This window comes from Panthera pardus, unplaced genomic scaffold, assembly GCF_024362965.1.
Source record: "Panthera pardus isolate Hobbes unplaced genomic scaffold, ASM2436296v1 HiC_scaffold_24, whole genome shotgun sequence".
In the NCBI taxonomy this organism is placed as follows: Eukaryota; Metazoa; Chordata; class Mammalia; order Carnivora; family Felidae; genus Panthera; species Panthera pardus.
Window position 1 is genome coordinate 112,212,470 of NW_026526810.1, and position 11,549 is coordinate 112,224,018.

The window sequence follows — 11,549 nt, forward strand, 5'->3', positions numbered from 1 at the left end:
GGAAAGCTTTGTAGCCAGAGGTTCTGGGTCAGTGTTGCCCCTTGGGGGATAAGTGACCTTGGGAAGGTCGCTTCTCTTTACTCGGCGTGGTAAAATGAACTGTGGGGGTGAGGGGGGGGGGGTGATCGTAATATTTGCAGCAGTATCAGTCAGGCTTGTGAGGGAATACCGTCCCTCACCTTGGAACTACTCCCTATCCCCATGACATAATTGGAATGTCAGTGAAGCCCGCTGAGGACCCCTGCAATTTTGATCCCAATGGTAACTGGATTTGTGTGGCTCTTTGCGCCTTGCTCGTATGAGGCGCTTAATTAAAATAGTTACCTGATTATTGAATGAATCCTAGGCAAATTACCTTCGGATTTCACCTTTATAAATCCGGATCCCTGCAATTCCTCTTCCAGGCGGAAGGAAGAATATTGCGATGATTAATAATCGCGCAGCAGGGTTGCTGATGTAAAGCGATTTGCAGATGTAAAGGGCAATAAGCATTCCTGGGAGGAATCCAGTGAGATTCCAGAAGTCTCCGAGGGAGCCGTGGGTGTATATCGCCGGGCCCTGCGGGCGGGGGTGGGGCGGGCAGTGCCGCAGAGGCCACTGCTGGGGACTGGACTGCTTGGCAAGGGGCTAACTCTTCAAGCTGCTCAGTCGCGCCCCCCACCCCACCAATCCCCCGGGTTTTCTGACCAGAGGACTGTGTGTTTTCCAGAATTTCAGAGCAGAAAAGCACATCCCACATTCTCCCTGCCCGCCCCCCCCCGCCCCCCCATTCAGCCTTTCTATTTCACACATGCGGAAACTCAGGCTCTCGAGAAGTTGGTTCGTCCACCCAAACTTGCACAGCTAGTTGGAGACAGATAAAGGCTAGGATTTCTGGCTTCCATCTCACCTCTAACCGCCTGTGTGCTTTTGTGGCTTCAGGACCCTGTTGCCCGGCTCAGATGAGGGGGTGTGCAGTAAAGCTAAGTACTGACCTCAGGCCTCCCAACGGATAACAGTGGCACACCTGCTGCTTCACGCAGCCACAGCCTGACACCAGGGCCTGTGGTGGTGGCCGGGACGTGTGTACTTCCCAAGCCACAAGCGTTCCTCCTTACAGTGGTTGGAATGGCTTCTCTTGTCCAGAGAACGTGACTTGGCTGTCCTGAAACCAGGCTTAGACTAACCGTTAGTTATTTTTTTAATAGTGACCCAAGCCTTGCATTAAACTTTTCTCAGCTAAGACGACAGCAGAAGGCATGTAGCCTGAACCCATGGGAACCCCTCTCAGCCCTTGGAAGGTCTTTTCATGGTACATAAAGGTTAGATTCTGTAGGGGAATGCCTCTTCAATGTCTCTCTCTCTCTCCCCTTTCAATCTCGACCAATTTCTCTTACATTCTACATTCTATTTCTTCCCTCACTTCCAGACTGTGTATGAAGGCAGCTCAGACTAAGAAGATTGGTGCCCACCGCTGGCCGCAGTCATCCTGCTGATTTGGGAAGTCTGGAATCCTTCACCTCTGATTGTGCTCGGAGCTATAGCGGCAGAAGCGGCAGCTCTGCCCCCTGGTGGACATATGAGGCACAGCGCCCTTCTCCGATTCCAGAAGCCCTGTCGCGTAGAGGCTAGAGGAGGTATCTGCTCTTTGTTCACTCTGATAGAAATAGAAAAATTTGGCAGGAACAAAAAAACAACCCCAGCCTTTTCTCTTTCTAGTTTATTTCTGAGGATCTGGTGCATTCTTTCTCTTGCCTGGACTGTATTTTTCTTCTTGCTATCCAAACCCTGCCCCTATTTTTTCAATCCCTATTTCAAGTTCCACCTGCTTCATCATAACTTCTCTGACTTTCGTCTCCTAGGTATCTTCTGAATGCGGCTGTATACAGACCCAGCGCACAGAGTGCACACTTATATATGATGTCATTAGTGTTGTTTTCTTGAGGGTGGGAGCCATGTTTTGTGTGTCTTTGTGTTCTTAGACTCCGTATTGCCCCGTACAGGGCTGGGGACAGAAACTGCTCCCAATAAGCCCTTGTTGACTAAATGATAAATTAATTGATTAATCTCTGCATTCAAAACAAAACAAAACAAAACAAAACCAAAAAACCCAAAACAATGCTAAGCCTTTGCTTTGACAAACTTTCTAGAACTGTTAGTTCTTTGGAGGAATCTAGATAGTGACCTAATCAAATAAAGCCTTGCACAATAAGTAGTTCACAAAGCAATTTCACAAGAGAACACCATCACCACCCAGAGAGGGATGAGAAAGTTTGAAATGGATTCTCAGAGAGAGGAGAGTGGTGATGTGGAAAGGCCAAAGGACGAAGAATTAGGAGGGAAGGGCCTCTGCTCCTGGGTTCAGAGAGGCAGCACAGGGGCTCTAGGGCCAGGTTTATACCCAGTCTCTACCATCTGCTGTGCAGCCTTAGGCAAGTGTACTCCCCTCTCCGTGTGTCAGTTTCCCATCTGTAAAAATAAGTACCCATCTCCTAGCAATACGATGAGGATAAATTGAGTTGATATTTCCAAAGCTCCTGGCACATAAGTGCTAGTTAACAGTTTGTAAATGAATTTTCCATCTTAAATGTCTTGCAAATGGGATGGGGAATATTATATGATCTCTCGGTTCCCCTCTGCATTAGCCTTCCAGGACAGCACATGAGCTTTGGGGTCAGGCAGGTCTGGGTTGACTCTTGTCTCTGTTAGCAGTTGTGTGACATTGGGCAGATCACTCGACTTTCTTGGAGCCTCAGTTTTCTCATCTGCGAAAATGAGAATAATTGTGTCTACCTCAAAAGACTGCTGCGTGCATTGCATGCTTGCAAGATGCCTATCATAGAAGGAGCTTAGTAAAGAGAAGCTATGGTTATTATTAGAAATTCTTTTAAACGTTTGTTTATTTTTGAGAGAGAGAGAAACGGTGTGCGAGCAGGGGAGGGGCAGAGAGAGGGGGAGACACAGAATCCAAAGCAGGCTCCGGACTCTGAGCTGTCAGCCCAGAGCCCAACGCGGGGCTTGAACTCACGAACTGAGAGATCATGACCTGAGCCGAAGTTGGACGCTTAACCGACTGAGCCACCCAGGCACCCCTATAGTTATTATTGATGAGAGGAGCCATATATATATACACGTGTATATATATATATATATATACATATATATGTGTGTGTGTGTGTGTATGTGTGTGTGTGTGTATGAATAGGGTCTCCAAAATCTCTGAAGTTTCAAGGAAGAGCATATGGAACAGCAGTAGTGACACCAGCTCAATCATGGAGCTTGGGGTGGGAGGGGAGGCCCTGGGCCTGGGCCATGATTGGCTATCGCAGCCTCTGAAGGATCCAGGAATGGTTTGACTTGCACATCAGCTCTAGGAACACTTTGTGCCCGAGGGCTGCGCTGAGGGTGTGGACCCAGTGGGGCTAGGCGCCAGCAGCTGTAGGGCCATCCTGCTCCCCTTCCCAGGAGGGGGGACTTTAATAAGAGAGGGTGTGGGCAGGGTGGGCCTTAGAAACCTATTGTTGTGGAGTGTGTATGTGTGGGAATGGCCCAGAGACATCCTGCCCTGCGACCTGGGCTCCCCGGCCTGGTGTGGCCTCCCTCGTGGCAGAACCTGTCCGCACAGCTCCTCAGAGCTGTCATTCCCAAACCTGTCCAAGGACACTGGGATCGATTGCCAGCAGTTCTCCAAGGGGTGGGGGGGTGGGGGGGAAGGAGGGCTGTGATAGTCTTAAAGCCAGATTCACCTTACTTCCCTTCAGCTGCATGTGTGGAAAAGTACTAAATGGAATATGCAAATGCTGTTTGTATTCCTTTGAGTTCTCTTCCAAGGGGAAGGATGGTTGCAAAATCCAGTAATGATAGGGTGTCGCAATTGCAAACACACTGGGAATCACTCTTATGGTCCTCACACTTGATGGCTCTTGTCGCCTGTGACCCACGAGGAATTGTGTGATCCCCAACAGCAGGGTCCGCACCAAGTGAGTTGCTATTCTGGAATCCCAGATGCAGTCTGAGACCTGGACAAATCCACCTTAGGGGCTGTTTGGTATCGCGGAGGAATCTCTAAGCCCCATTCCAAACTCACGCTGGGAACAGGGTGGGCCCCAGGGACTGGCATCTAGAGCAGAACGTTTTTTTTTTGTTTTGTTTTGTTTTTTGTTTTTACTATCTGTAAAAAAACGGGACTTATGAAGAGTCACGAAGGTGCTGGTATTGGGTGTCTGTGGGGAGGAGGGAATGTGTTTCTCTCCTTTTGCTTGTTTGTTCTTTCTGATTTTTTGTTTTTGTTTTTGTGAGAAGAAAACATGTTTTTTTAAATGTTCCCAGCAGAGCAATATGTTTGTTTTTTAACAGGTAATAAATGGGAAGGCTCAAACGCCTCCTGAGTTTTTTCATTTTTATTTTATTGCTTTTCCTCTCTTTCGAAAAGAAATAGATGCTCGTGGCGAAACCTTTAAAAATTCAGACAATCAAAATAAGGAAAGTAAAAAATCACCTGTAGTCTCATCACAGAGATAACAACCATCATTACTTTTGGTCGTACTTTTCCTATACACTCTACTTTTATACCTTTTAGTTTCTATGCTGTGGTTTTTATGAAAATAGGATCACGCTGTAATAATATTTTGTAATCTGCTTTTTCTACACCATAGATCATGAACATATTTTTCTATGTGATCAAATTAAATAGCTGCTTACATAGGATTCTAGTTATAAACATCCAGCAATTTAAATAATTCTGCATTGTTGAAATATAACCTTTGGGCCATTTCTTTTTTATTTTTTTTTAATGTTTATTTATTTTCGACGGGGAGAGAGAGAGAGACAGCATGAGTGGGGGAGGGGGAGAGAGAGAGAGGGAGACACAGAATCCGAAGCAGGCTCCAGGCTCCCAGCTGTCAGCACAGCACCCTACGAGGGGCTCGAACCCACGGACCCAGAGATCATGACCTGAGCCGAAGTCGGACGCTTAACCGACAGAGCCCCCCAGGGCGCCCCACCTTTGGGCGATTTCTACATTTTTTTGCTGTTCTAGACAAGGCTACAAATATCTTTGCAGCTGATTATTTGTACACCTTCAAGATGATTTCTTTTGGGGTGGGCCAAGAGTGTGCTCCTTCTGGAGGCTTTCGAAATGCAGCTGTGCCGTCAGTACGGGGTCACATGGTTTCTAGCTGTGTAATTGTAACAATTACTTACCCTTCAGAAATGCTTTAATTTCCTCAACTGCAAAGCTGGAATGATAGCAGCTATCTAGTGAAGGCGGGTTGTAAGGATCGGATGAAAAAGTGTATAAAATGGTGGCTGGCACAGCACATGATGATCCCTCCATACATGGAGCCTTCAGTGAACTTGTAGCTTCTGATTCAGGGATTGTCTTTCCTTCAGGGGAAGGAGTTGTCCTGAAATTGGGGTCTGGCTGCCCGGGCAAGTTGGGGGAGAACTCAATCAGGTTTAAATGGCAAATGGTGGGGACGCTGGAGCGGGAAGGGTAGAAGCAGACAGGTAACAGAGAGATGGCTGGTGGTGGGGAGGGTGAGGAGAGGTTGGCAGAGGAGAGAGTGAGCCGTCGCGGAGAATGGGACTCAGTGGGCAGGGGTGAGTTGTTCACATGGATGTTTGCAGCAGGGACCCTCCAAAACAGGGCCGTGGGCCAGTCGCTTTGCAGTGTGTGTGTGTGTGTGTGTGTGTGTGTGTGTGTGTGCGCGTGCGCGCGCGCGTGCGCGTGTGGAGCCTGTGTCCTCTGCTTCTGGCCCCATCAGGCTGCTTTCTGCCTCCCTCCCTGTTGCCTCACTCCATGCCAGTTCCTTCTTTCAGTTCCCTGAATGCTCCACGTTCCTCCCTGTTGCGTGACCTCTGTACATTCTCTTCCGCCTGCCAGGAGCTCCTACTCTTTCCCTGGCTTAGGCATCATCAGCTCTCAAGCTTATAGTTCACTTTCTCAGAGAGGCCTTCCCTGACCATTTGGTATAAACCGGCTCCCCTCCCTCCCGTGACTGTCTCATGGCCCTCTGCACCCACATGGCAACCACATCAAGGTTTGTAGTCGTGTGTGTGACGATTCATCCTTGGTGTCCCCGCTAGGCTGAGAGCCCCCCAAGGGTAGGAACAGGGTCTGTTTTTTGCTCACTGTTGTATCTCGATGCCCAGGACATAGTAGGCACTCAGTAAGTACTTATTGAAATGGAAGAAGATGAAGCTAGTTGCTTTGTGACCTATAGAATGCTTTTACATCCCTCCTGTGGCTTCAGTCCCATCTTGATTGGCTGAAAGAATAGGAGATTTGGGGGCTGCAAGGGATGCCTTGGCCAGTTCCTCTCCCATCCTTCTTTCTGTTGAGGAAGTGGGCTTCCCTTTCTCAGGCTAGAAGCTTTAAATCAGTGCTTCTTAAACCTTAATGTTTGTATATATAATTTTTATAATTTTTTTAAATGTTTATTTTTGAGAAAGCGAGAGAGAGAAGGACAGAGCACGGGTGGGGAGGGGCAGAGAGAGAGGGAGACACAGAATCCGAAGCACGTTTCAGGCTCTGAGCCATCAGCACAGAGCCCAATACGGGGCTCAAACTCACCAACCATAAGATCATGACCTGAGCTGAAGTCAGATGCTTAACTGACTGAGCCACCCAGGTGCCCCTACCCAGGGATCTTCTTAACATGTGAATTTTGATCGCAGGTGTCTAGGATCCTCCCTAGGGTCAGGTCCAAGATACTGAATCTCTTAACAATCTCCCATGTCAGGCCCCAATTGTTGAACAGCAAGGCTTTCTATTCCGCTTGCTGGCTGTGATACCCACGCTGAAGATTGAATCGCTGCGCCCTCTGTCGGCCACCGGAGGGCATGGCAATCCTTGACCAAGTAGATAAAGCGCGCATACATGGATTTTACAAGGCACACCAAATTCTTGGGGGACAAGATCTTCTGCTGAAAGTGGATGGACTCACAGATTCTGAAAGCGTTAGGAAATTTACTCTTAAGAATGCACTCTGTACAGGATCCTGCCATGCTGAGGCAAAAGGAATTCTCTGAATTGAAGAATGTTAGGGCTGGAGAGACCCTTACACTCAGCTAGTGAGCGATTTTCTTCTTTTGCCACTGTTTGCTTTTCCCACTTTTTCTTTTTTTTTTTTTAAATAGCAGAGGACTTTCTTCAGAATCAGGGCTGCATAATGACTTTGATGGGCCCTAGACTCTTTGGCCTTTGTGGGCTCCTTCCTCTATAAAAATTCATTGAAAATTATATTTTATGACTGCATTGGTATGAAGACAACTAGGTTAACATATATAACATAGTGTCATTTTTTGATATAAAAGTTAATTTTTTCTCCTGAGTTTTAAGAGAAATAAAATCATGTCTATGGATTTGTGAAAATATTGTGGGCCTTAGGCACCATGCCTTCTGTATCAGCCCTGTTCTCCACACAGCGCCCAGGTTATATATCTCTCTACACGCGCCCAAGGCTGTAGAAGATGCCTCGAGGGTCGTAATGCTTTTTAAGCAGGTGACCAGATTGGACATGTTAAAGGACTTAGACATACAAACTGCTGAGTGTTTACTATGTGCCAAGTGCTCGAAACATATGTAAGTTTCAGAACAGCCTGGTTGCGTAGGAGAAGGTGACGAAATTTTCCTCACGTCACAGTCTAGTAGGTGGCAGATCTGAACTCCGGGTCTGTCTGATCCCTCCAAAGGCTGTGCTTTCGATGTGACAAGGTATGTACATTGAGGTGTCTGCCTGGGTGTCTGTTCCCAAATGTATGTTACAGTAGCAGGGGCACTAAGGGGCAAGATGTCAGGGAGGGCTGGAGGGTCTTTGGGAAGATGGAGACTTGAGGCTGGCTTTGGGGAAACCATAGCAGAGATGAAGTGGCAGGAAAAGGCACCTGAGGCCACAGCGGTGTAGAGGTGGGGTCCCCTGGTTCAGGGACCATGAAGAGATTTCCCAAGCAGGAGGGAACTCAAGAAGTAGAGGGTGATGAGGCAGAGTGTGGCTACCGAGCCTGCCGAAATTGGGCTCAATCTAACGTTCGGTGGGAGGTTTGCACCCTTGCAGGGTGCATCCTTGCACCCTAAAATCTAGTCCTAAATCATCAACAGTGTAGCAAAGCTTTATCTGCCGCCCTCGACCCAGTTTCTTATCCAACAAGTAGGCGTTCTGAAGTTTGCCCTACACTCTTCAGAGATGTCAGGAAGTTCAAAAGACTGTCAGCTCCGTGAGGGTGGGGAGCCTGTGTCTGATCAGGCTGTATTCCCAGGGCCTGGGCGCTCAGCACACCTTTGAGGAAGGAGTGGACATCATATTCTACAAATCCCTTTAAAAGCAGCGAGTAGGAAGTAGCTGCTTCAGGAGAAAGGGCTCCAGGCCAGAAGAGGGCGCTGTTCAGCAAACAAGTTTTAGTGTAAGGAAACCCCAGGCTCTTTCTGCGGGGTTGGGGGATTGAGCATTTCCATCTCTGGGCTTTGCTTTCCACTCCGGGACTTAGGTGATCAAATCATTCTAAATTCTTATGTTAACTCTTGTTTTCTAACTAGGAAAAGTGGCCAAAATGTAGTTTATTTCCTCTATTTCACATTCTCTTAATGCTTTAGGCACTTAATACAGATGTAATTATTTGGGGGGAGAACAGAGCTTAAAACATCAACCAGTTTATTATATCTCATGATTTTGTGAGTTAGGAATTAAGACAGGCATTGGCCAGGACATTCTTCTGCTCAATATGGCAAAGACTGATGTCCTCTGTGGTATTCAACTGGGAGATGGGCTGGTCTGGAGTGTCTAAGATGGCTTCACTCACATGACACAGATGTAATTTTACATTTTGTGTGGTTATTTGACTAATGTCTGTCTCCCCCACTAGTCCAGAAGCTACTACCAAGGGGCTGGAGCTGTGTCTGTCTATCATTTTATCGTTAGTGGCTGGCACAGTGCTTGGCCAATTGAGACTTAGTAAATATTTGTTAAATATTTGTTGGATCAATGATGTAATTTTTATAAAGAGTGTCAGGATCCTCAGAAAACAGGCATTGGTGGGAGTTAATGATGACGATAATAGCTCAGTAAGGGGGCGCCTGGGTGGCTCAGTCGGTTAAGCGTCCGACTTCGGCTCAGGTCGTGATCTCACGGTCCGTGAGTTCGAGCCCCGCGTCGGGCTCTGTGCTGACAGAGCCTGGAGCCTGTTTCAGATTCTGTGTCTCCCTCTCTCTCTCTGACCCTCCCCCGTTCATGCTCTGTCTCTCCCTGTCTCAAAAATAAATAAATAAATAAATAAATAAAAAAACGTTAAAAAAATAGCTCAGTAAGTGCCAAGACTAAGCCAAGCTAAGTAGCTCTATAGCCTGGCGGGTTGGCATGATTTACTCCCATTTTACAGATGAGGAGCTGAGGTTGCCCTGACACAGCTGCAAAGGGCGACACACGAGAAGCACCTTTTATATCACAAACCAGAGAATCTGGGGGTAAACTCAGGAGCCCCGGAGGCCAAGCAAGTTATTAAACTGAGTTATTTGGGAGATAAAAACCTGATGAAATGACAAAAGGCTACAGGTGTGTTTTCAAATTAGTCACCAACAATGTTCCAGATTCCTGCTTCTGTAGTTATCCAAATAATAAAAGCAAAGTCGCCCCCAAGTGATGATTTGAAAATCCACTCGGATGTCTATTGCCATATTCACTTAAACTGTTCCTCAAAAATCCACATAATTGTTTCTTCTTCCTGGTTTTATTTATTTTTGATGTTAATCCACAGCCGGACGGTTCCATCAACATGGTGTATTGCTTCTTCAGTTTTATCAAACAACAGGCTGGCTTTTAGTCATGAGTGTGGCATCTCAGAGCCAACAGTGGGCTGGCGAGACTGTCCTTGATTGAAGTCATCAGAGGGATCAGAGCATTAATGGATTATCTGATGCCTTGGCCTCCTATGGGCTCTGTCCTGCCTGAAAGGCTCTTCTAGATCTTGTTACTGTGATGGGGAAATACCCCAGGGTGCCAGGAAATCCCTGCCCAGGCAGGGAGCTGACTTCCCGGTTAGTATCCCAGGGATGCTAAGCCCAGCCCCTGCAGCCAATCAGCAGTGGAGCTGCCTCAAACTGACAAGCAAAACGGAGCCCAACAAAAGCAGCTGGAACTTGAACAAACAGATTTGGGTGAGGCTGGGAGGGGAGTCAGGCCTGGCGTCATCCAGGCTCTGGGCCAGGCTGTTGTCATGGTGATAGCCAGCCAGTTTACCAGCCGGCAGCTGAGCCAGTTTTCTGAGGGGGAAGCCTAAGAAGGGGGGCTGGGGTGCCCAAGGGGGCTGCGCTTCTCCAAGTAATGGAAACCCACAGAGAAGGCACGGCCACTTCCAGAGAGTAGTGCCTTGTCACAGGAGCTGGTGGGCGGCCTGGGGAACAGTGGGCTCAGAGAGGCTGGCCAGCCCGGGAGGGAGGGAAGTGGCCACTGAGCGAGCAAAGAGGCCTCTGGAAAGGCTGAAAGGCTGGAAGGCTTTCAGGGCAGAGAGGATTTGCAGCTGTGTTAGCTTTCTTGGCAAAACATGAATTGAAGTAGATCACAGAGTTCTTTAAAACAACAAAACAAAACAAAACAAAACAACAACAACAACGCACAGAGGCCAGTGGATGAGAGGGAGTCTTTGGGAATCTCAGAAGTAGAACATGAAAATGTCTTATGTCCCTCTCCAGGAGCCCTTTTTCTTTTTCTTTTCTTTTCTTTTCTTTTCTTTTCTTTTCTTTTCTCTTCTCTTCCTTTCTTTTCTTTTCTTTTCCTTTTCTTCTCTTCTCTTTTTCTTTTCTTTTCTTCTCTTTTCTCTTTTTTCTTTTTCCTTCCCTTCCCTTCTCTTCCCTTCCCTTCCCCCCCTTCTCTCCCCTCCTTTTCCCTCCCTTCCCTTCCCCTCCCTCCTCCCTTCTCTCCTCCTCTCCTCCCCCTCTTCTCCCCTCTTTTCTTTTTTGCTGATGTCCACAAGTCAAGTAATTTCTTGGAGGCCCAAGAGGAACAAACAGCATTCAGCATAAAACAAAATGTTAGAAAACATGTGCTTTGCAGGGCAGGGCCTACCAGGTATTTGTGTCCACGAGGGTAGGTTACTTTCGGGTGAGGAATAGACACCCTCCTGCCCTCAGAGCATTGCAGATGTGGCTGATGTGTCACACTCGGGTCATTAGGTGGCAGAAGGAGAGGCTTGTCTCACTCAGTGTTCTGGCCCATGAATGTCTGGATATTAATAGTCTGACACTTGACACACACAAAAAATAGACACTCTGGCTAATGTGCAATATTAGCAAAACAAATACAGCGGGGGAAGGAATCCCAGTACGTCCTCCAGAAATCTTGCCGCAAAAGTGTCTCCCGCACCAGAGGACAGACACTGTATGATCCTCTTGCACGCGGTTCCCAGAGCAGTCACGCTTATAGAGACCGCAAGTAGAAAGGTGGTTTCAAGGGCTGGAGAAGGGGAGGAGGGTGTTAGCGTTTAATGGGTATGGAGTTTCAGTTTGGGAAAATGAAAAGAGCTCTGGAGATGGACGGTGGCGATGGCCGCACAGCCATGGGAACGTGCTTAATGCTGCT

The 11,549-nt window shown here is 47.6% G+C and overlaps 1 non-coding gene across 1 annotated transcript; it reads left to right on the forward strand.

The window, feature by feature from the left end:
- The first annotated feature begins 11,090 nt into the window (after positions 1-11,090).
- On the forward strand, positions 11,091-11,215 carry LOC128773348 (small nucleolar RNA SNORA17). Its single transcript, XR_008417614.1, has one exon. It is a non-coding gene; the product is annotated as a small nucleolar RNA SNORA17 (small nucleolar RNA).
- The last annotated feature ends 334 nt before the right edge of the window (positions 11,216-11,549 follow it).